Genomic DNA, 26,855 nt, shown 5'->3' on the forward strand with positions numbered 1-26,855 from the left:
GCTGACGACGCAAAATTGCTGGTTATGCACCTTCACACGAATATTACGAAAAGTAACGCCGGATAAAACACCTTTCGGTGTATGAGGGTTTTGTTTACCTATGTACCTATATAAAAACATTCAATTATATTAGTTATATTATTGTTTTTTTTATTGTATTTTTCATATAAAAATATAGCTATACAAATAGACTATCGTCCACGTCCGTCCATATTGCGACATTGACGCAGTTCTACATCCAACTTACCATCTCTCTCAACTTATGAATGTTGCTGAAACATAATTACGGCATTTCACAAGCCATTGCTCCAGCAAACCTATTACAGGCACGATAAACATCGATAATGCGAGCCTTCGGCCGCAGGTGCTATCAATTAATAACCCCCAAATATCATTAGACTGCAGCAAGACTTGGGGGGAAGGGGGGAATAATTGCCCCTCCTCTGGTTGTCATGTGCACTCCCGTTATGTAGATGTGTGATATTAATGCGCTAGCGAGGCGTACGGATGCGAGCCTTAATGATTCTAAGAGTAGCTACATATTCTAATGTGTGAGGGGTTCTGTGTATAAATGTAAGTAAAATACCTTTTGGACATTGGTAAACTTTACTTTTTTTTTTGTTCACAGATACTTATTTTGTCTGATGAAGGTCATCATTCATTCAAAATCTATGGATTTCCATCGAGGTAGGTCTTTATTGTGTAATGTACTTATAAATATAGTTCGTTTTTTTAGCATTAGAAAAAGACTACGCGATCTTGGCGTGTCTTTCAATTGAAAAACGCTTTAAAAAAATCAGTAACTATTACTTATGAAAGCAAAAGAATGTAAATAATCGTATATGATTCATAATTGTTACATGTTTGCCGTAACTCATTTTTCAATAGAAGTGTTTTTCAATAAAAAACACACGTAAAAATTGTTTACCTTTTTTCTAATGCTAAAAAATATACAAAATGAATCAGCAAAGAATGATATAAACAAGTAATTATTAATTATATTTGTTGAATACAGGTCGGTACGAGAGCTGTAAACGAGAGTGGAGTGTGCAGATTCGGCATCACACAATGGCGAGGTGAATAAAACAAAAATGCGGTTTTTAATGTAAGTATACATTACTCAACACGCGAATTCTTTTCATTGTCAACCTCCGAGTGTGTGCTCAAAGCATAGTGCAGTCAGTCTAAGACGGAATTTGTTTGTTTACCATAATGTTGTAACAATACTTGAAATTCTAATATAAAATAGAAAAACCTTCACAATCTTGTAAATCTTTTTCAGCTCGTCCGTAGCAGCTACATCGTAGCGTCGCTACGCGCTACGCGGCTACGAGGCAGGTGGGATTGGCTCCATTTCAGAACCTTGCGTTTGATTTTATTGTGTGGTTTTACTGTGTGTAATATATTATATTTTAGTTTGGTTTAGTGTGCATTTATTTTACCAACACTTACTTTGCCCAATTCTATTTATACAGGGTGTGGCCTGTAATATGAGCAAAAAATTAAACTGTAGGCTGTACTCCTCATACTGAGTAACATTTGTTCAGCGACTTTTAAAAATAACTTGTGGTTTGATTTTTAATACACTTTAAAGTTTATTATAAGACGCAATGTATTGCGAATTATGTTTTGTTTAAGCCGTGACAAGCAACGTCAATCACAATGATATGGTGTGGCGATGGCGTCCATTGAAAATAATATTTATTTAATATGAAAAACAAAATAATTTCATAATTTTTAAAAGTTGTAGAACAAAAGTGTCACCGTTTGAGGAGTACAATCTATGTTTTAATTATTTGCTCATGTTACAGGCCACACTCGGTATTGTGATTTTAATACAATCAAATATTTTAAGCTAATGATAGGTTTCAGTGGCTCAAAGTTAAATAAAATTGAGACCGCGTGGTCATATTTAGAAATATTATCAAGCAGACCTTAGCATATCAAGCCGATATAAATAATAGCTTACAGGAATATTAATAATAATTCAAAATAGTCGTTTAGATAAGTAAGGTTACAAAGTAGTTTTTTTTCTTACGGGCTTTGAACTATTATATTGCAGGTACTTATAGGCATGAAAAATAGCTCTACCACCACCAATTGCACGTATCCTTGAAAGTACATATCACAATTATCTAGTATTAAGCTTGACATAAATATTTAAATAGGTAACTAAGTCATCCCTAAGTACACAAGTAGGTATACCATTTAAGCAAACGGCACACACTTTCAATAGCCTTTCCTTTATAACCGATTACAATAATAACTCCAACTCTATACGTCTTCTTGTCGCATCCAAGTGTGTGTAACGGTAACCGTCCTATCTTGCCCTCGGAACCTACATTCTAATCCCCCATTTTTGTCCTTAAATCTCGCATTATGGCGGGGGCATACAGCTCAAGTTAGTGTGGTTTGGTTCCATACATATTTCTGCAATTGATTAGACGGGGGCGGTTGCTATGGCGACTGCACCGGCCCTCCCCCTGCGCCCGCGTCGGCGGCCTCACCCCCTCATAAGTCATGAGTGTGTGTACACATGGACACGTTTCGACGTTCGAGTGAGTTAATATGCGTTGTTGTTTATGGACCTCATTTTCTTGTGAAATCTTGGCTTTCCATACGACATACCTAGTAGATGATTATACATATTGAGTATATCTATAAATGTTAGTATAATAAACTAATTTAATAACGAGTATCTTTTTATGAAAAGTCAAAACGATTTTTAACTAGGTACCTACAGTAATAATGACGTCATGGCAGTGATGTTACAAATGATGATGAATCCAAACCCTTATTTTCATTTTCTTTGTTGGTTTTTTCTAATAGTAGTCTTAAGTTTTTGGCAAAAATTTCATTTTTGGTACAAGCTTTTATCGCTGACTGTACTTTTCTTATGACAGACAACTAATACTCATCGAGACAATTCTAAAACCCCCTAACACGATTAGGTTACGTTGTTTCATCCCAGAGTTCCTATGGCCACCTCCTGTCTCCATCATCAGATCAGCTCGATGGTACCATAATATTGCATTGTCATCCGATTACATGCATGCAAAATTTCAGCTCAATCGGAAACCGCGAAGTGGATCAAAAACTTGCAAGATTTGATTACAGACAGACAACGGGACAGGTGAAACTAAATAAAAGCTTGTAATAACAATTTATGATTTTCGATCTGGATATGATATGTCACAGTAAAAAGTTTATTTTTTTCAACCAGAAACATTAGACCCTGATTATAAATCATCGAAAACGCAAAGACGTTGTTTTTTCCGTTTAGGTATTCTTTTAATAACGATTTCATGAATACTGTAAAGTCATAAATTTATCTAGATCTAACTACCCTATTGTAGACTTGCTAAGAGTTTGGGTTATTATTCTCACTACAAGGTTCCGTAGCCGCTACTATTTCAGTAGGTATAAAGAAAGATAAGTCGATTAAGTATCATTACAACTTAATTGGACGTAATCAAGTATAAGTTAAATATATCATCAATTGTCCTTCCAACTGCATTGTTTATTCGTTACTCATTACTAGTAATTTTCTAGTGCATTTTTTACACATCAAACAACGATTGGTAGCCTGGAGGAATGAATCTCGAATAAATTCAAGATTACTTATATTTTTGCCATAAATAATATACTTATGCATACTTGTATTAAGTACTACTCTAAGCTAAGCATACCCACGCCAGATGGTCTACGAGTAAATGCTTCGAAGTGAATTTGTGAGATCTTGTTTTCTGAATAAGTAGTTTTACGATTCGGTACATAAATCTGAAGTACTTTAATGTCGGACTGAATAAATATTACCTTCTAATCGACATTAGAAAAGTTGTAGTTCGGATATGCATCGTGTTGCCCCCGAAGCCCCGTGTCCGCGGCCGGTGAGGGAGATGTGTGGATACAATATTTACGCTTATATTCATTCGATTAAGTGCCCCACAACTGTTAGCGAAGGCTGGCCATTTGATTAAATTCACTCACTTGAATTTCACAGATAAATCAGCTTGAGGTTGGAACAATTAGCATTATAAACGATGTTTTAGAACCAGTTTCTCCACCTCCTGTTTTCCTCCCATTTTAGCATTTAAAAAGAAAACAAAAGCTGTATCGATACATTTTTTAGGGTTCCGTACCCAAAGGGTAAAACGGGACCCTATTACTAAGACTTCGCTGTCCGTCCGTCCGTCCGTCTGTCACCAGGCTGTATCTCACGAACCGTGATAGCTAGACAGTTGAAATTTTCACAGATGATGTATTTATGTTGCCGCTATAACAACAAATCCTAAAAACAGAATAAAATAAAGATTTAAATGGGGCTCCCATACAACAAACGTGATTTTTGACCAAAGTTAAGCAACGTCGGGAGTGGTCAGTACTTGGATGGGTGACTGTTTTTTTTTAATGCCTTTTTTTGCATTATGGTACGGAACCCTTCGTGCGCGAGTCCGACTCGCACTTGCCCGGTTTTTTTATTTACATACATAGTTCTAAAACGTGCTCACAAAATTTCACAATCGAATGAAAAATGCGACTTGTAGAGGAGAACATCGGGTCATACGAAAGAATTTGACTTTTGCATCGCTCGGTCTATAAATCTATCGATTCAATACCAGATCTTTCTGAATAATTTTAATTTCAAGTATGTATATGTAGACTATTCGCCCGACAGGTCATTTGTAATATAGGTATAAGCTACCTGTGTTCATAGTCTCCTATTCTTTAGCATACTAATAAATCATAAACATAGGTATATGTAAGTATCCAGTACACGTCTGTCTTCGTTTGTCCAGCCTCCACCCCCATATCTCCCTCATACACCCCCTTATCGTAATTAAGGTTGGCGACACTTCGCTCCTCGTTACGGTAGGTCCAGTCTTGGGGGTGCTTTCTACATATATTTATATGCATAGTGAATGGTGGCATGTAACTGTTAGAGTTAATTTACTATGTATGAGATTGGGCAAAACGTGGTTTAGGTTGATATACCTGTATATTGTCAGTGGGTAAATAAATATGCTTTTGATTACGTTTGCAATATTGTTCTACACACAGAGGTTGACATTTTAGATTCAAGCTAGGTAGTTATTGATTTCGTTTACTAGTACCACTTTATATATCTTGTATCTAAATAAATGTTTTTATTAATTCTTGGATTTATTTTATTATGGGTTAATTCAGAAGGCAGCGTAATAATTGCACTACAGTTTAATTCTACCAATGAAATAATATTATTATGAATTAACAATTGGCTTCATGCATGAAGTTTAAATTTCAATCAAATATTTTTTATTCGGATGATTGTTACTATTATATCATGTTACAAATGCATTTCCATTATTAAATTATCATTTAATTGTTTAAAATAATAAATAAAAAGTACAAAAACTTGCCCGCGAAAAGCTAGTGAACGAAACGGAACGCCATTGGTCGAAACGTCACGTGACGTCACTCGTTGAGTTTAGTGTCATTTTATTTACGCATTAAGCATGTGACCCCATATTAGATCCAATACACTGCATGTGATATTTCTGAAAACATGAATAATAAAGATATCTTTTATTTATAATTTTTATAACCAAACTTGTAAGTATCTGAACGGTTAGTGCTGTCATCTAATATGTCATTGTCATGCGCACGGGATACTCAAAGCGCGCCATTTAAATTTTATCAATGCAAAATATCCAAAAAACAAAGCGGTGGAAATTTAAGTTAAATAGAAAATATAAGTATTTATCAAAGAAAACGACGCCACCGAGACGATGACGGACAGCGGGTTTATCAAAGCGCAATCGGATAATCTACCACACATAGATGCTTTCATGATGTCTGCATATTTCGCCAACAATAAAAATTTCGTTTCCGCTGAGATGAAAGGAAAGAAAGCTGAAAGGTAAATATAATAATAAAATGATTTTTACTGTGTGTGTGTGTGTGTAAAGCTCAAAGTGATAGCAAATGTATAGTTACCATAGTAAATAACCTATAAACTGTGTATGTATATTTTGCTTTGAAAACGCAAAGGACGAGTAACGTTTTATGAGCATGTATGTATCAATATTGTTGTAATTTTACAACAATGAAAAGTAGTTTTGGGGTTTAGTTTTCCTCTTTTCATAAGTTTACACCATCGTTTGCGTACTTTCGCATCTCTTGGCACGTCAAAAAATGTTTTCTCGGGTGCATTCATGGTAGTATTTCTACACATTGGTACTAAACAATACCTATTAGAAGTATAAAATGTTTTTTTTAGGTTCTTCCATGTTATTAACAACAATACAACGAATAAACACAGAAAGAGCGGAGTTGCTCGCATAAGTTTCATAGAACAGTAAATAATAACAAACGTCAGTTAGTTCACGAGTCCAACGCGTGACGTCATCGCGTCATCAAGAATTCGCGCCAAAAATTATGAGCGTTTCAACCGCTCAAAATTTTTCAACATTTTAAATATTTTTTAATAAAATAATGGGAAACTTTATAAAATAATTTTTATATTTTCCGGTGTTCAAACGATGTAAATAATGATTTGAAAAATTAAAATAAAATCACGCATGGGGCTAATTACAAGTTTCCTTAGTCCAGTCGATTTGATTTGATATTGTTCAGTATACATAGGTAAGCTAATGAAATAACCAAAATTAGATACTTTAACTTTTAAAAATCACATTTATTAAGCGGGGAGGCTGGCGGAATCAATTTACCAACTGAGCTCGAAGATCCAACCGCCAAGAGCTCTGCCCTTACAAAACAGTCTTGTAAGAGCAGGTCATTAAGATTTGGTTAGGTGTGGGGGGATATAATTAGGGTGAGGATTAGCCAGCGCAAATTAAGTTGAAACTGGAGGGCTTCCGTTTTTGAGACAATTGCACTGATTACGGCGCGGGCGCAGGCAGTTTAGGTAATGAACGAGACAGGTATTGCCAATTGGGTATAACTCTTTGAAAGTACTGCAGGCAACCGACTTTAGTGCCCATTGTTTTTCTCTTACATACTTGGGTTGAATGTGATTTGTAATCTACTTCGTCCTCGCGTTATCCCGGCATTTTGCCACGGCTCATGGGAGCCTGGAGTCCGCTTGACAACTAATCCCATGATTTGACGTAGGCACTAGTTTTTACGAAAGCTACTGCCAGGAATACATCGTGAGGAAATCAATAAGGCCTAGTTTCCTCTCTGGGTTGGAAGGTCAGACTTCCAACCCAGAGAGGAAACTAGGCCTTATTGATTTCCTCACGATGTATTCCTTCACCGAAAAGCAACTGGTAAATATCAATTGATGAATGTGATTTGTAATCATGGGTTTTATACCGAAAATTTCAGTAGAGATCTGTGTTTATAAATTACTGACTAGTGCCTGGTAAATCTCAGCTGTGCGTGGTGAATAAATTACGCAAAGTTGAGACCTTATGATTTTTATACATTCAATAATGTGTACCAAACCAACCTAATAGGTACCTAGTTTTTGGCACTCTCGTCGAAATACAGAATTTTGTTAGATATAGTCCAGTGTTGAGTGTTTACATTACAATGAGTCTTTCCGCCTGGTTTAAGAACTACTGTAATATTATTCACTGACTTATAAATTACATATTTAAGCCTACCATAAATTTAATTTAGCTTATCGCAGTTATTCATCCTAAACTAACTAACTAAATGCACGTAATATTATATGCATTCTACTGGACCGGGCCAAAACAAAACTGCACTTGCAATTGCAATCTTACTGCCCACTAGGGAGAACATTCATTATGCATGCAACGGCGAGGCATGTTCACAAACCTATTTACTTTCAAACCACACAACTACTACCCGTATCCTCCTATACATAAGGACCTGTTTTGATTGGCCAGTAGTTAAATGTCTGCAGATAAACGCGTTAATGTACCGCAGGTCGATAATGCACCCTTCGAGCGCTAAGCCGCTATTTGCATAGGGGATGCATGGATGCTGCATTGCATTAATTATAGGTGCATATAGATAACTAGATATTGAATCCAATAGGTTTACGGCTGTATTCTGAAAATGTATTAGATCTCTACTAGACCTCAACAAGTTACGATATGGATAATTTAAAGATATTTGTAAGATAGATATGTCAAATTTGACGTTTCCGCGATTCTGGAGGCCCTCTTGAACGATTTCGACAAGTTATGACTTAGATATCCAAGTCACATCTAGTCGATATCTAATGTAAATCTAGTTGATCTCTATATCGTTTCTAGATTTTGTGATTATCTCGTTTCCCGAATACGCGTGTTAAGGTAAAGTTAAATTAAAAAAACTAAAAGCAAGATATATCCAAAAATTGAATACCTTGCATAATTTGAACAGATATTTATCAAGCTCTACGAAATATCCGTACAAACTTATACCTGATACAATTTCGTGCCTGCGCAATGGACTCTTAATGTGAATATATAATTATTAATTTGTATATGTTGATATTTTATTGAAACATGTTTTATAATATTAAATAAATAAATAATACCTGTATTAATTTATGACGCATTGTAAATATAGTCAGACCGTAAAAAGTCTGCAGCGATTTTGATAGCCCATGCAGTGCAAGTGTCATTTTAAACGTCAAGCTTCTATGAAATTATGACGTATAAATAACACTTACACTGCGTGGGCTATCAAATCCGCTGCTTACTTTTATTGGTGCGACTATAGAACGAATACCAAGAACCAGGTAAGTAAATAGATTTGAATTTTAGGAAATCAAGAGCATAATATAGGATAAGTGCTGTACGATTATGTACGTAGGTAATGTTAGTTTATGAAAGATGGTATATACGAAACGAAGTCTTAAGAAACATGAACGTTACATCAACTAATACTTAATACCCTTTATAATTAAAATTGTTGTGTCCTTTACAAAGTTATTATGGATGAGCAATATCAACCGAAGCCATAAAGGCCACGTAACGGCGCTTCATAAAACTAACTCAATTAAGTGCATTTTACAGCATGCACTCGGCCCGCCCGTCCTGCCTCCACCTTCGGACCACCTACGCTTTATTAGACGTGACACTATTACCTATCACTTGCTATAAAAAGATAGGAAATTATAAAACCTACTTACACTTAACCCTGTGAACAGTTTTGCTGTTTCCGCTAAAAACATGTTGGTTCGCTTAAGTATACTCTTATGGAATTACGTTTATGAACGCTCGTGATAGGCGTGTGATATCTACGTGGTATAAAAATTAAGAAGCTTTCTTAAACAATAAATATTTCATTTGAGGGACGAATTCAAATTGTATCATATCAATAAAGTGATAGCCGTAATTTAACAAAAAAGTCTTTACAACTTTTTGTCGTATTTCTGCTTTTACGCAATAGTTAACAAACGTACGCAGACAGTCATATTGTTTTCTATTGTCAGTTATGTTAAATGTGCAATTATTGACTGTTTATTTGTTGCCATATAACTTATAAAAATATTGAATATTAGCGCCATAACGCCCATAACACAACAAACTGCTCTTGCATTGCAACATGTGCAAATATATATTTTTTGCAATTACTCAAAATAGAAGTATGTAGTTTTTTAAATGGAAATTTAACCTTTCCAGTATCCCACTTAAAGCTTTATTCCCCAAGAAAACAACTTTGATGCTAATACACATGTGAAAGCAATGATTTTTTCAAAGACATAAATACATACAATAAAACATAAACAGTAGATTTCCTGCCGATTTGTGTTCTAGTTAATAAACTCTGATTTTACATATTTCTGTTGTTTTTCTTTTTTTTCCTCGCATTAGTGAGGTGAAAAGATTTGTGTTACACACGGCTGCAAAGTTATTTTACGTCTCGTGTGTTGCAACATTCGCTACTCCCAGGATTCTATTTTTGAACCACTCGCTTCGCTCAGGATTCTATTTACATAATTTTGACCTAATTTTTACACAAACAAAGCCGATTGTTTAAATCGTATATTTCGACTTTTGCTTCGACTTTGATCAAAGCTCGCTCGTTACGTGTCGCTGCGTGCGGCAATAAAGCTCGCTTTGTAAAAGCTGTAAAGCTCTTCAAACGCCTTTGAACGTACGCTCGAGGGCTCCGCGCAATCCAATTTAAAAACTAAATCGGACATTGCTTCAGGTTTTAACTGCGTACCTTAACATAAAGTTTGTACCTACCTTTGCTTACAAAGTACATGATAAAAGGCAAAAGAACGGAAACTGTTGCAAACTGGAAATAGATTTTTTAAATTGTTAATTTTTAAATTTATTAGGTATACGTCAAGAGATACGAGTATAAAGTTGTGATACTAAAATATCTCGCTCGTCCACAAGACAGTTAAAACATAAATGTTTTTTTTTTCATATCGTATTGTGAAAAATAAAGCAAGAGGAGGTTTTTGGCCAATAAAATTAACCGACTATACAAAATAATATTCACAAGAGACGACACGTACTATATCCATTCTAGATACGTTATAGTTTAGATATCAACTAGTTCTCTTTTGCAGCGCAATTCGGGCAACCAATGTCACTTTTACGTTAGATAGAGTAAGATATCTATTTGATGTGCATTGGATCTCTAAGTCATATCCTGTGGAAATCGTTCAAGAGTATCTCCAGAATCGCGCAAATGTCAAATTTGACAGGTTAGATCTTAAATATATCGTTATCGTATCTTGGTGATGTCAAAAAGATATCTAATAGATGTCTATTTCAAAATCCGAATCAGGCCCATATGCTTTACCTAATTATCGATGTTATTCATAAACGCTTGTCAAGGATATCTTTACCCTTGACTGTAGGTACATGTACATGCGACCGCGCGGGCGAGACGTTTACGACGCTTGTTACTGCTCTTGATTTTTTGCGAGAATTCATTTAGTGGCTTTTGAAAGCAAATTCGAGCCCGATTGCGTCATTCGTGTTTGTGATTTGATTTTTATTTGTACATATTTATATTGGTGGTGGATTGTGTTATCGTTTGAAATAATTTTAATTTATATAAGAATTGGAATGGAATAAAGGAATAACAATAGGTACATTATAAATGTTATTCTTACTGACAGCGTCTACACCGAAATGTCTTTTTTCGTTTAATTCAAGATATAGAATTATGCAACTAACCGTGTGAATAAATATTAGTAAAAATCTGGTAAACATCATCATAATTGTCTACTTTCCTACTAGTCAAATCAGCTTCTTTTTTAGAACTGTCAAAACGATTTGCTAATATGGAATTTACATGAAAACGCGTATAGTGATGTCACGGTCAACTCATCTACTTTTTCTATTTCAATCCCATTTATTAATAGAAATTATGGTTAAAAATGATTGGTGTATATGTTTGTGTGCACAGTGTGAAATAATTTATTTTAAGTAGAGGAGAGTACCCAATTTCAAATAGACATACCTAAATAGGTACCCATAAAAATATTAACGTAACGAAACCACACATACCGATTCATACAAATGAGTCTATATAAGTCTCGTTAATTTATAACTCTTAGCTTTAAAATTCAATTTAACTTAAACCGTGTCCCCGTAATCTCAGTTTTAGCTTAAGCTAAGGGTGTTGCGGGGGTGGGAGTGGGGGTAGCGATATTATACCGTCCGTAGTTAGCGCACAGATATTAAGAATTCCACGACGCACAGAGTAGCTACGGAATGTGGTATTGCCTCGTTTAGATCGGACCGATGATGGGTAAAAGCCAACCAGTAGGTATACTCAGAATATACAATAAATAGAGAATAAGTACTAAGAATTATGTGACACTCAGAATATTTGCGGTATATAATATTCATATTGATTTGATTACTATCTTATAAAAATCAGTAACAGATTTTATAAGTAATAATAACATATATATCAGCTCACATGTACCAATTAAGGTAGGTAAGTATGCTCGAGATTTAGTGCAACTATGTAATTTAAAACTAGATAAATTTAAAATTACTTACCAAAATGAATCTTTCTCCTTGCACTGGAGTTGTAAGCAGCTGATCCTGACTTAACGTTTTGTTAAGATTTTGATCCAGTGTTGTTAAAAGTTCCATGCCATGCTCTTAAATTATGATGATGATGTTGTTAAAAGACTATAAAAACATAACAATAGGATCAAAATTGAATCCTATTGTTATGATACGAGCTTGACGATCGATCGAAGGTGAAATGCATCAGGTCCAGGAGTCGCGACTCTATTAGGCATCTCATTCGCACTTAATTGAGTTCGCATTAATATAAAATAACAACTGTTTTCGTACTAAAACCATCTATATCTCCTTTGTACTCTGTAGCTCAAGATTGGAGCGAGCGGCACAAAGTTGGTAATTGAAAAATCTTTCCCGTCCCCCCACCCTTGGCTGTAGCGAAATTAAACTACACTATAATTACGACTCTACACGAGTGCCGATTGTATTGGCCTCATATACAGAACAGTACGTAAGTCATTCTATCTATAGCGCATTTACAAAATGGGTAAACTTTTCTTAAGGTGGTTCTCCTTGCTCGATTTTCATACAAACTTTCTTGGCACCCTAGCTCCTATTATATAGGGTTTCTTCACTTGTATATGTAATGTTTGGGTAGTATATATATTTCTGTCTTCGCTTAACGTAAAAAAATACTAGATTTTGATTAAAATTATTAAGAAAAAAGCCTTTGAATATTGGTAAAATTTTGCCTCATTGCTTGTTTGTGTGAGTGATGCTTATAGTATCGGTGTAATTCTAACATGGCGACTTCATTTGACAAGCAATCATTTTTAATTTGTCAAAGGTGTAACAGATGGCACTTTAAAACCGCAACACAGATTACTTGTGTATTTTGTTTTATTTTCACTCAATAGAGGGAGGTATATTTAATGCACAAAGCATGTTACGAGTATACCTACTCATTTAAGAATCTCCTTTCTGATATAATTTCATTCCCAGATTTAATATAACTTAATAATTATTATGATTATTACACAATAAAATACATTTATATATTTATAGAAAGGTCAGTCCAAACAATCATTCGCGTTACGGTCGTACACCGAAAACCCTTGTGAATTCTGCTTTCGTTTCGGTAGAAATATAAATGTTCTCTGGAAAAGCCTATATTTATTGAAACAATGATTTTTTAAACTAAAATACCTAGCTATATTTTTCTCAAAAATATATAGGTATGTGGAGAAAAATGTCATCGTCTTGTAAATAAACAAGATTCTATAATATCTTCTGCTTGTGCATAACAATAACATTAGTAGATGATATTTTTAGGGTTCCGTACCCAAAGGGTAAAACGGGACCCTATTACTAAGACTTCGCTGTCCGTCCGTCCGTCCGTCCGTCTGTCTGTCACCAGGTTGTATCTCACGAACCGTGATAGCTAGACAGTTGAAATTTTCACAGATGATGTATTTCTGTTGCCGCTATAACAACAAATACTAAAAACAGAATAAAATAAAGATTTAAATGATAGGCTCCCATACAACAAACGTGACTTTTGGCCAAAGTTAAGCAACGTCGGGAGTGGTCAGTACTTGGATGGGTGACCGTTTTTTTTGCTTTTTTTTGTTTTTTTTTTGCATTATGGTACGGAACCCTTCGTGCGCGAGTCCGACTCGCACTTGCCTGATTTTTTTCAAAAATGCTGCCTTTCACCCGAGTTAAAACACTCTACTTTTCATTTCGCATACGAGGAAAGTAAAATGCATGTGTTTTTTTAAATACATTTTTATAGTTGGTATTTTTGAGAGTAGGTATTTTCAATTAACAATTTGGCCAAAAGTATCGTTATTTATGGAATGGGGAGTCAAATATCAGAATGGAAATTGTATAACAAATCCATTTATACCCAAATTTCAATTCATCATCATCATCATCATCTCAGCCATAAGACGTCCACTGCTGAACATAGGCCTCCCCCTTGGACCTCCATTCGTACCGGTTGGAAGCCACCCGCATCCAGCGTCTTCCGGCGGCTTTAACAAGGTCGTCGGTCCATCTTGTGGGTGGACGTCCTACGCTGCGTTTGCTAGTCCGTGGTCTCCACTCGAGCACTTTTCGACCCCATCGGCCATCTTCTCTGCGCGCAATGTGGCCTGCCCATTGCCACTTCAGCTTGCTAATCCGGTGAGCTATGTCGGTGACTTTAGTTCGTCTACGGATCTCCTCATTTCTGATTCGATCACGCAGAGAAACTCCGAGCATAGCCCTCTCCATAGCTCGTTGTAATTTCAATTGCTTATTGTAAAAAGAATAATAAAATCGTACTTGGAATTGGAACCTTAACTGCTCTAGTGCAGAAACGTATCATTTCCTGCACACCTTTTACAACAACAATGACCCTCTTTCATATATTCGGTCAAATTGTGCTTTTTGAAAAACTAATTATAGCCAGCCTTTTATGAATGTAGTATGATACCTTAGGGTATGGTGCTTTACGCACACTAGCGTCCCTTCCCTTCCCCCTGACACAACCCCCCCTTTTTGCATGAAATATGTCCCGGTTCACAGTTTTTTACATTTTTTGAGGAAAGTATACATTTTAGGAAAAAAGTGTCAATGAAAGAAATAGTTCCTTATTAAATTCTTAGTAAAAAAGGTTATATTCATTTTATAACACTTATTATACAAGGTGTCCTCAAGAAATGCGAAAGATTTTATTTCTGAGGTCAAAAGAAGGAAAAAATGTATGTATGAGTTTAGGTCAATTTCGCCGAAAACATTTTTTTTTTATTGTTTTTAGGGTTCCATACCTCAAAAGGAAAAAACGGAACCCTTATAGGATCACTCGTGCGTCTGTCTGTCTGTCCGTCTGTCACAGCCGATTTTCTCCGGAACTACTGGACCAATCAAGTTGAAATCTGATACACATATGTAAGTTTGTAAACAAATGAATTTTAAACATGGGGGCCACTTTTGGGGGGTAAACGAAAAAATTCAATAATATAAATTTTCAAACTATATCATGTTACATATCAAATGAGCTTGTTGTAAGGATCTCAAATATATATTTTTTATAATTTTCGAATAAACAGTTTAGAAGTTATTCAAGAAAATAGGCAAAAAATGACTATTCCCCCCCCCCTTTATCTCCGAAACTACTAGGTTTAAAATTTTGAAAAAATACATAAAATAGGTCTATACCTATAGATGACAGGAAAACCTATTAGAAATGTACAGTCAAGCGTGAGTCGGACTTAATTACAGTTTTTGATCCGACTCCTACGGATTTTTTAAAGATTTCACTGACGTTTCGCATAAATAATGTTTAGTTTTAAGTTTATAAAATACATATGTATGTTAGTCTGTAAGGTATTTGTAATATGGGCCTTGTTCCCTGAATTAAATATCTAAATAAATAAATAAATAAAATAAAAAATACATTGTTAAAAATTGTGTAATATACGGAACCCTTGGAACGCGAGTCCGACTCGCACTTGGCCGCTTTTTTTTAATTTTTTGAATATATATGTATGTACATAAAAAGTAAATGTTATTGGTAAACTTGTCAGTTAACATGGATTTTTACTTTTTTTCATAAAACATAGTTTTTGCAACGTGTTACTTAATTGTCACTTTTTGACATATCAATAAGGATATTTAGACTAAATCCCATAGTAACAACATCGCCATCAAAAAGGCGTTTTGAACTATGTAACAATAGAAACTTGTTTTTTTTAAATTGGTATTAACTCTGAAACTAGCCGCATTTCAAAAAAGTTTATAGGACATTTTTGTCTCTAAATATCTCTAAATATAATACGCTGTCAAAATTATTCGGTTTCCTCGTGTTACACCGTGTATAATAAATGAGTTTCAAATCCTAAGTAAAAACTATGTTATTTCGAATTTTAACAAGCTAATACTTGAATATGGTGCATCATGTAAAAAAATGAATATCACCTTTTTTATTAAGAATTTATTAAGGATTATTTCTTGCATTGACACTTTTTTCCTAAAATATATACTTTCCTCAAAAAATGTAAAAAACTGTGAACCGGGACATATTTCATGCAAAAAGGGGGGGTTGCGTCAGGGGGAGGGGAAGGGACGCTAGTGTGCATAAAGCACCATACCCTAAGGTATCATACTACATTCATAAATTAGTTTGTCTTCCCCATACATTAGAACACAATTTAACCGAATCAATAGCATGAGAAATGAAACGGATATTTCTTGTTTTCTTTGCATTAGCATTTTTCTCTCGATACTTTAATCAATTTGCAACATAAGTAGAAGAATCCTCATATATCCATAAATATCAAAATATAAAAGGACATACATTTTCAGAAGATTTCCCCGTGCGACGTTGCCAAATGGTTTAAAGTACAACATGCTCGCAACGTTTGGATGTCAATAAGTCGACAATGAAAAATTATATTTCAAATCAATTCAAACTTGATATTTTTGACAGTAATGGGTTACTTAAATAAGAAGGCATTTTTCGCCCGGGTCTACTATGGTCAAATGGTCTAGTGGCTGTTAGCTATTGAGTACAAGTCTAACAAGTTGAACAGCATGACAGGGTTCAAACCATGAACAAAGACTCATTTCTTTTTGTATTTATTTATTTATTTATTTTATTTCATCTTTTTGGTAATTTTATATGCCTTATTTTAAAAGTTATTTTAAGTAAATGTGTTGTATTTGATTATTTCATGTAGGTATATCATTTCAATAAAATTTTGGAAACTTTTATTTTATACCTGGTCAAGCAAATCTTGTCAGTAAAAAAAGGCGCGAAATCCAAATGTTCTATGAACGATATCCCTTCGCGCCTACATTTTTCAAATTTGCCGCCTTTTTCTACTGACAAGATCTGCTTGACCAGCTATACTTCGTCGATAGTTGACTTCTTATGTACCTATTCTGCGATCCTAATTAGCCTTATGCATGACTTTTTTTAAATAATTTTAATCAGTATTTATATCCTTTGAAAACCGGAAAATAAAAATACTTTTATAAATCTTCCCATAATATTATTAAAAAATAATTAAAATACTGAAAATATTTTACTCACGTAAGTTTAGTTTCGAAGAATAACATACGCTTAAAATGATTCAAAAGAGAATGCTAAAATTATAAAATGAAAAAAAAATTGGCATTGTCGGGGTTTGAACCATGTATCTTAGCTACAATCAGATTTTTTTCAAAATAGAGGCTACGGGTGCCACGAGCACATGACAGTTGATGGTCGAAAACATTAGTTGCTTCTGAATGCCTTGTAATTCTTCATCGTTGCTCAAACAAGAATTTATTATTTAATTTCCAATCTTTTTTCAACAATAAACATTTCATCCGCTGCGCCCTCTAGGTTACTTTACTGTAACATTACGAATCTGCTGACATTTGACACTGACTTTAAGGTGACTTTAAGTACGTAAGTGTGCGTGAATGCAAGAAATTGCAATATTTTGCAGTTGGATTCCGATAATAACGAAATGAGACAATGTTGAGTTGAACATGTCTCGATTTGGATGTAGTATTTTTTATAGTTTTCGGACATATCAACACATCTTATGAAACTTTGTATTTTGGGAGAAATAGTGAAAATCCTTAATTCGTGCACAGTGACGCCATCTTTTGGCTGATAATCGGCATCCCGTCCCTAGACATCCACCTTAAACAATGAAAATCCCACACTGGCGTATTCTGATTGTAATAACAGATTATGAATTTGATTTGGATTTATTATGATCTGTCACTCTGTCAGTGTCAAAAGTGACGTTTCTGGTTGAAGAAGCGCCTCCAGGTATAATCAATAATTTATTTCGAGAGCGTGAAATAAGCGTGTAGTGTGGTCCATGCATTCATTGAACAGAATAGCACAATTGACTGTGCGATACTGCGCGAGTGTGTTGGAATAATATTTGACGTATCCTAAAAGTTCGAAACCGGTCGTTAGTATCATATTTTACATTTCTGATAACGCCCAAATTACAGTTAGGTCTTAACGTATCGTAACATGTAATGTTTGGTATAAGAAATCGCTTTCACGCAATAGAATCGCATAAACTATTTCATTATAATAAAAGTCGATCAAAACGCTTTCCATTCGTAAGTATTCATCTCAAACCATCCCATTATTTAAACCCACACAATCTAGCACTTTCAAATGATATAACACTGTCACTTTGCCGCCCGCCCTGGGGGCCCCCCCGGCGGGCTGGGCGGCGGCCCGGGGAGGCCCGGGGCCGGCGGCCATTCGTCTCTCCGTAGAAATGTTTTCATTTTTATTTCATAAATAAAGAGTGGAATTTTGCTGCTCGCGTAATGAGCGGGCTACGTAAGCTCCGCAACTTTTGTTCTGTATTTCTTGTTCTTATTCGTGCTTTTTCTTTACAAACAACTTGTTAAAGACTCGTTTTTTTTTAAATATAAAATCCAGTAAGCAACTTGCCTTTGATATTTATATTCTTACCTGCCTATTTATTAGTAATTAGGTATAAATATATTTGTAACTGCAGTTGTTCAGTTGATCCTTGATAAGTGCAGTCCCCATTATTTAAGTTATTTAGTTTGCTGTTCTTAGAAGAACTGCAAGAAAAGAGTATTTAAGTTTTTTTTATTGTTAAATAAATCTTAGGTACGTCAGCACTGTGTTATGTTAGAGGTAGTTACAGTCAACAGCAGAGTTAAGTAACTAAGCAGCCAAAATATTTAAAACCACTATGAGCTGTAGACCTCGTGAATCCCCATGTCTCCGCCATTTTGATAAAAAATCCAAAAAATGAATCGAGAAAAAAATTTAACAATTATCGACCGTACTTACATACAATTTCACAAGAATCAGTTGAGAAATGTGATCTGCAGAGGAGAACATCTGGCATATTTGCTCAAGCTTAAACGGAGATTTTCGTTTCGCTCGTTCAATAATTTGTAGGTACTAGTCCATAGGGGAAAACAAATCTCAAAATTTTGATTAATGTCTATAAATAGTTTTTGCTGATTAGACATGCGCTGAATAAAACACAAGTAGTCAAATACACTTATTCCTGACCAACACACCTAGATGCCAATAAACAAAGTAGCCACGCATAAGCGATGGCCCCGCAGGCGGTCTCGCGGGGCGAATCTAGCTCGCTGCAGCCGCCATAAATGTCGCGGTTCAATCCAGAACAGCCTAATTCACTGAACTTTCGAACACACTTAAGCTCTTTTTTTATTAAAGCTGTATACCACCCCTGTAATAATGTTGTTACACTTCATATTCCACTGGTTTGCTTGTGTATGCAAGGATTGATATATTTTCTTGAACCACAAACGTGTTTTGCACCCACATTACGTTTACGAGTATTTAGAGATATTAAATAAAAACAATATTTTGACAAAACTGTAAGGTATTAGGTTCAACTGTTATATTTTAAAATTTGCAATCTTTGTAAGTTATAACTAAATATAGGCATTTTGTAGTAAATACAAGGGATTGGTGCTAAGCATAGCTCTGTGTTTTATGAAAATAACGGTACCTCCTCTTTACGATTAAACTATTAAACTTAAATCTATTGGTAAAGTTAAATTATGTAAATAAAGCCAACGATGTTAAATCAAGCATGATTTGAACACGCCTTTGGGTATTCAATTTTAAGGTGAGAGCAGATTATTCTGACACCTCATCCACTAAGCGAATTCTGCTGCCGACTGTTCTATGTGAACTCATACATTGCTTTTATAATAACCTCTTACTCGCTCTCCAACGTGTATAGTCTATTTTTCTACATAAATAAGTCCACCCCAAGCTATAAATGTAAAGAAATGTAAAGGCACAAATTTGATAATTTTACAAGATTGCACGGCATTTGGGGCCGAGTGAGTTTCTCATGCATGCGTACATGCACCCCGGGATATAAAGTGTGACCTTCTGGCAGTTCTTAAAGTGAACTTAGGGGGTTGAGTGATTAGACTGCAGGGCTGGCAATGACAAGTTATTGAGTCTTTTATCTTCAAGGGAAAATAATGACAATTTGAGAAGAGTTTAACAGAAATTAAAAGCTATAGCTGTGAATTGGGGACTAGCGAAACTGTGTCAGAAAGGAATTTAAAATAAAGATGTTTAGGAGCATATGAATGGGTGACAGCCCTACCTCGGCCCTACATATTGCTAACATATTCTCGGCTTGAAATTTATTGTAAATCGCGGCAGGCGGGGCTGACCCCCCCTGTGTCAATAAACCGAATGGACTTTCCAAATTCGCTACATCGTGTTTGCGTCCGCTTTTTCTGTTCCAGCGAAAAAAATTCCGGCACTTCCGATTTTGTTTATCCAAGGTTTTCCATCGTAATTGTGTGACGCGATTGTTGCCAGAGCGAATATTTATTTGGGTTCCCGTTTGCTTTCCATTTCGGTCGCATTGTGCCACAAATTCAATTTGTGGGCTCACATCAAATGTTGTCGCAAGAAATGACTCGCCGTCGGTGACTGACGTATCAAAAAATTGATCGCGCGCTCGTTGATGTTCCCTAATCACAAATATTAGAGTTTTGCTGGCTTAAATAGTGACCGATTTATTTTCCATAGCATTCGGCAGATTACGCAGAACGCAGCAATAACATTATCTGCGAGGGGACAATCAGCATTAGTCGGAATATATTTCGCGTAAATCTTTCACGGCAGCTTTTATGTATATCGTAAAAAACGAAGTGTCCGACGACCGTCCATAAATATGGCCAGTAAAGGGAGCTGGGCGATGCGGCCCATTTCAGAAGCCTCTCGTAGCAGATTAGAAGTTCTGAAGAGGAGGTATTTTGGATTTGGTTGGGTCGCGGTTTTGAGGGCATGGGTCGCTTACGACTCATCTTGTTTGAAAACACACACAAATTATGACTTTATTTCTGAGTCTTCCGATAACACAAGTTGTATCTACCCTTGTTTTGAGCCGTGTTGTTCGACATCGAGAAGGTCGACTGACTTATATTAGGTACGTACATTCGTATACCTACTTACCACCATTACCTACCTACCTACATACCATTTTATTTATTTATTTAAACTTTATTGCACAAATTTACAAAAAAAAGTACCTACAATTGGCGGACTTAACGCCTTGAGGCATTCTCTACCAGTCAACCATTGGGCTAAACAGAGACGGTACCTAATTAATTTGGTGCAGGATTGTAAATAGTGGATATGAGATAGACACAAGTCGACACTACAAACTATAATACTATACTATACTATACTATACTATTAAACAAATATACATTTTAAATATACCTACGTATATACAAATTCAATATATATAAATAAACATACATATATATAATAATTATGTACCTAGTGTGAGACATCACATAGACATTTAGTCTCGAATGCTTTCAAATAAATGCTTACGCAACTTGCTTTTGAATGAAAGCTTGCTCTGAGCTTGTCTGATAGGCAGAGGGAGAGCATTCCACAGACGAATTGCTTTGAATTTTAGTGGTAAGTAATGTTTAAGTATTCTTGTACTGCACCTAAAGAAGAACCCTGGCAGTTCCTGGTCACATGATGACCCGGAGGTTTGAACATAATTATTATGAGTCCGTTTTATTTTACGACTGCGTCTAGTAACTGTATGAGGTGAGGGTAAATAATATTCTTTTCTCAAACATGCAATGAAATATTGATGTTATGTTCCTTATAATAGGCTGCATATATGACACTCTGCCACTACGCCTATACAAAAAAAAACAAAAAACAATGTTTGCTATAATTTGCAGTTTTATTTGTATAAAATCAACATGAACTTAATAAATAATACATTATATAATTTTAAATTATAAATTTAACTACACAAATAAAAACATTTAAAATATTTCATCTAAACGTTAGCGGTAAAAAGGTCTACCCAAACACGCGTAGTTATATTTTTTAAATTGTTATGGAGGTAAAGTTGAAAAATATTCATTCTGTTTTATTGGATTTATGGTGCGTTGTTGATTTTTTGACTTTAATATGAGTTCCGACGAAATAATGAAATTAATATTAATTGTAATCGTAGGTGTTGGAATTGGCAGCGTAAGCAGAATTGATTTTAAATAACTTGCTGCCTCTGCCGCCAAGTCAAAGACGAAGTATGTATATGGTTGCTTATGGCAATTTTATTATTTGAGAAACTATGAAAAATGGCTTACAGTTTATTAGAAACAATTTTGTGGCATATTTTAAATGAATGTAACTACAAATTCGTCAACACTGTGGAAATTATACTTATTTACTCCATGCATAAAGCAACGATGTATGTGAAACATGATATCAACATGAAAGACTATGTAAACTTATGTGACGAAAACGACAGTCAGACGGATACAAGGCGAAAAAATCAAAGATACATGAAAATATACGGGTAGTAAAAATACACGACTCGTGTAAAATATACGCGTGATAATGATATAGGTACGTGTTGATTATATTTTGGGTGTAGATTACTTTTAGTTTTTTCTATAAATAAAACTTGGGTTTCGTGGATTTTTTATTTTATTTATTTCATTGCATGTTTGAGAAAAGCACTATACATACCTCGGCGGGAAATGGGGTTGCCCGCGCTCAGACCTATCCGGCCTCGCTTCGCTCGGCCGTCTATATGTCTTCGGCCGGCAACCCCTTTCGTCCCGGCCTCTGTAGTAATGTACTATTTTCTACTCCAGCACTCTTATTTGTAGATTAAATGACTGCCAGTGAGATTGAAATCAACTTCATAAAAAGTGCGACGCGCGGGGCCTGCGCGCAGATTTCTTAGGATCCTAACACTAACAGCAGTGTTCTTAGAAGTATTCATACAATACTATGCAGCTGTTTTTTTTTAATCTGACTAAGATTGTACGCGGTTATTTCGCTTAAAAGCGATCTCTACCACCTTCCAAGCAACCCCTGTGTAGTTACTTCTTACTTCCGTTGGCGCTACAACCCTTTGTGGGTCTTGGCCTCCACAATCTTCCTCCAGTTAGGCGACCGGTGCCTGGCGACCTTCTTCCAGTTGGTAAACTTTCCCATCTTTCTAAGATCTTCTTCTACACAATCTATCCAATGCTTCTTAGGCCTGCCTTTCGGTCTTTTTTGTTGCGGCGTCTACCTTGTCATGACTTTTGGTGCCCTATTGTCCGGCATCCTTTTAAGGTGACCCGCCCATCTCAGCCGCTGTGACTTACAGAACCTGACGATTCGTGCTCTATGAGTACATCCAACTCGTGGTTCATGCGTTGACGATAGGTATCATGTTCTATTACAGGACCATAGATCTTTCTGAGCACTTTTCTTTCGAACACTGCAAGTTTTAGTTCGTCTCTCTGAGTTAGGGTCCAAGTTTCGCACCCCTGTGTAGTGCCACGTTCAAAATTCTTTTGATACGCTTGACGCTTTTCCAGGCTAGTGAACTGTGCAAAAGACGAGTACCTACTACACAATTTTAAGCATATGTCGTAAAGTACCAGCGAACTTCTGTCTTTATGGGGCTCCCTACTGAGCGGCGCCCTAGCTGGGTGCAGGGCGGGCCGAGGGGAGAGCGGCGCGGGGTGCGCGGCATTTTGCATGATCAGCCTCAATTAGTATTTATGGCGTGCGGGGGTTGTTGTCTTTGAGGGTTGTGTTGAGAATTGTAAAGGAATACAAATGTTGGTTTTTTTTATTTCATTCTGAATTGAATTGTTGGAATGAATTTCAGGTAGAGTGCACACGCAGTGCGTCATAATTTCATAGAGGTACGACTCTACTTCTCTTGGTTCAACTCTAGAGGCTTTAAATTAAAACCCCTTTTTTATATTTTCGTTTATTATGACCTAATTATTTTTCGTAAAATTCGATAAAGACTTTTTCTTGCAAACAGTTTGGTGACATTTATATTAAAACGAAAACGATAGGTGGGCCTAATCAATTTGGGGTTGTTTCTCATAGAGAAATCAAATTGTTTTGCAGCGTCTATGAAATCAAGTTTAGGGAAATTCTGAAAGCGCTATGAATTATTTTAATAATAACATAATAAAAATTAGTTATGATGTCATGTCTTCGTTTCATATAGTAACTTTAATGATTGATTTGGCTGGTTTAGTTCACCCTAATTTCAGATTAGGAGACTAAAGTACTACATTATGTTCTTTAAGTATTTAAACTAAACCAGAAAGCAGAGATAATTTACCTAATCACTCCTACTACTCGCTACTAACGTAGCGGATTAAACGTGTATTTTCCGCCTTGTATCCTTTTCGATGTTTAATAGCTATCCTGTTCATCGAGGCAGAGATGAATCAAACAGAAATCATTTAAAAATCGGCTCAACCATTCTTGGGTTAGAAATGGAGTAATTGATCTGATTTTGTTTTATATATAAATTTAGGTACTGAATGCGGTTTGTTAGAGAATGTATGAGCAGAATAAATACTACCCAACCATATAGATCTGCTGCATATCCTTTGGTTTACTGCGTATACACGTATTTATAAGTATGTAATAAATGATGACATAGCAGAGACACATTAAACCAGTAGGTACAAAAGCAAACTTATATAAAATTATAATTTTTTTAAATATATAAGTATATTACTTTGTATAAAGGTTACATTCTCATTGTGGCTGCAGCAGCAATACTGATCCTTCGTTTAAAGGATGACTCACGTTAGATCGGGCCGGGTCCGGGCCGGAGCTTCCGGAGCTTAATTTCACGGTGATCACGTGATGATTTCCATAGAAAAAAAAGCGCCGGAAGTTCCAACCTGGACCCGGCTTGGTCCGTGAGTCATCTTTAAAGCGTGTAGAAGTTTTCCTTTATTCTTATAAAAAATAACATGTTATTGTTGTCTATTTCCAGGGCAGCTCAACCGAGATCAAAGTCGGCTAAGCAGCCAGGCCTGCGCTGGTAACGGCCTATCCGTCATAACGCGCAATCCCAGTAACACCGTGTTCCGTTCCTTGCGACGATCGCATCAGCAGTAAACGCGGCCCGATTAAGCCCACGATATCGGAACGAAATAGGCTAAGGAGGTACGAAGATTTTTGAGCTATTTTGTGGTTTTAGAGGTCTGCGAAGAATTATTCCTATGAAATAATTGGTACCTATTTTTTTAATGACAGTTAGCCACATTCCCATTTCACTGTTTATTCGCTATAATTCTGCTTAAATTGTAATATTTTTTTATAGATGTACATACCTAGTGCATAATTGTTAGTGTATTTGTCATGCTCCTTCAGTTGACCTCAGTACTTTTTGTACCGAGACTAACTGAAATAGCAACGTTCGTACGTTTCCGTGAAAATACGATGGAAAATAATTATGCACTGCAATGATGCATCTGTACTTCCTTTATTGATAGCGTATTTAATCTAAATTAATTTATATCTCTCCCGGTAACTTTAATATTTTCTGCCCAACGCAAATCACATCTCGGACGAGGCAAACCTTGTTATTCCTATTACAACTCATCCAATATTTCAGCGATCGGCAACTTTCTGACATGCATGTCCTAAGACAAAGTGTGTTATTTCTCGGGGGACGGCGGGGCCGGGAGTGCCGGGGGGCGGGAGGGGATAGTAATATTTTTACGAGCGATTTTATTGTGCGCACTATAAATTTGTCATCGCTGCATTCGCTTCACGGAGATTGCTATTAGTGCACAGATTATAATATCTAAATATCAAGACAAGATATTTAGTAGCACTCTTTTTTCTTTTCCTTAGCTCCTAACTCCTACTTTCTCATAAATCATCAACACTCGTAATATAATTAGATAATTTCCAGTGTCTAATATGCGTTAAATACCTACAAACTCTTTGCTTTCAATATACAGACGTGTAAGGTATCATTAATACGTTGGTATAACGCAATCTAATGGCTAACCAGTTCTATACCGGTATTCCCCCAATTATGGCATTTCATGTTATTTGTAGTTTGGCCGTAGTTTGGGGCGCGTGATTATGGGCTACTTACCGAAACGTTCCCACAGCCGCTGGCGCAGCTTCATACAGAGATGGTCAACCAAAAAGTTTTTTCTTTTTATGTACCTGTAGACGTCAATAGAGTTTTTGACATAATCATAAATCAAAAAGAGGCAGTCATTTAAGTGCCTACGTTACTAAAATGTGTCAATTTTGGTAACATATTAACTCTTTAATTATAGCAAATTAGGAGCATTACTTAAAACCATCCTAATGATCTAGCATGCAGTTTATTATACGATCTATTTATCTGATTGTCTGTCTCACGTGGCATCAAAGTAGTTTTCTACTAGCACTGAGGTAGCCAATATGTACATATTGTGCTTGTTTCAAGGCACTGATGATGCTACTTGCCATTAAATTTTGTTTCTTCGAGTCAAAGTTTGATTAAAAGTATTAAAATACTGGCTACAGTAGGTACAGTAGAAGCCGATCAAGTACATGTTAAGAGAAAAGTGGGCGACCGCATCTCTATACGAATGTAGTGCACCTATTTTCTTAATATTCATGTGACAATCAGTAGAAACACTTCAATATTGTTAACCGATACAATTTATATTCTATCAAGTTTTATACATATAATAATACACTAGATAAATGCTTCACATTATTTAAAAGAAAATGTTGGTAACCCCTGGCCACCTCGGCGTTTAGCAAAGTGGCGACGACACGATGACGCGGCGCTTCACACACCTCTGCTCGTGTTCCAGGTTGCTCGTGACCGCCTCCCGCCGCCTACTGACCGCCGACTACTCACGCCGGCTAACGGCGACCACTGTTCCCAGCAGTTCTGCCGGGTAACTGAAACTACTGCTGTCAAGAAACTATGGGCCCGATTCGGATTTTCAAATAGACATCTATTAGATATCATTTAGACATCACCAAGATACGATAACGATATGTTTAAGATCTATTAACCTGTCAAATTTGACATTTGCGCGATTCTGGAGATACTCTTGAACGATTTCCTCAGGATATGACTT

General features: G+C 35.8%; 1 long non-coding RNA gene across 1 annotated transcript; it reads left to right on the forward strand.

The window, feature by feature from the left end:
• Window positions 1–633: 633 nt before the first annotated feature.
• LOC134670974 (uncharacterized) lies at window positions 634–26,623 on the forward strand. Its single transcript, XR_010099156.1, has 5 exons — window positions 634–687; window positions 1,016–1,105; window positions 1,283–1,338; window positions 24,749–24,921; window positions 26,583–26,623. It is a non-coding gene; the product is annotated as an uncharacterized LOC134670974 (long non-coding RNA).
• The last annotated feature ends 232 nt before the right edge of the window (window positions 26,624–26,855 follow it).

Source organism: Cydia fagiglandana, chromosome 1 (assembly GCF_963556715.1).
Source record: "Cydia fagiglandana chromosome 1, ilCydFagi1.1, whole genome shotgun sequence".
NCBI classification, from domain to species: Eukaryota; Metazoa; Arthropoda; class Insecta; order Lepidoptera; family Tortricidae; genus Cydia; species Cydia fagiglandana.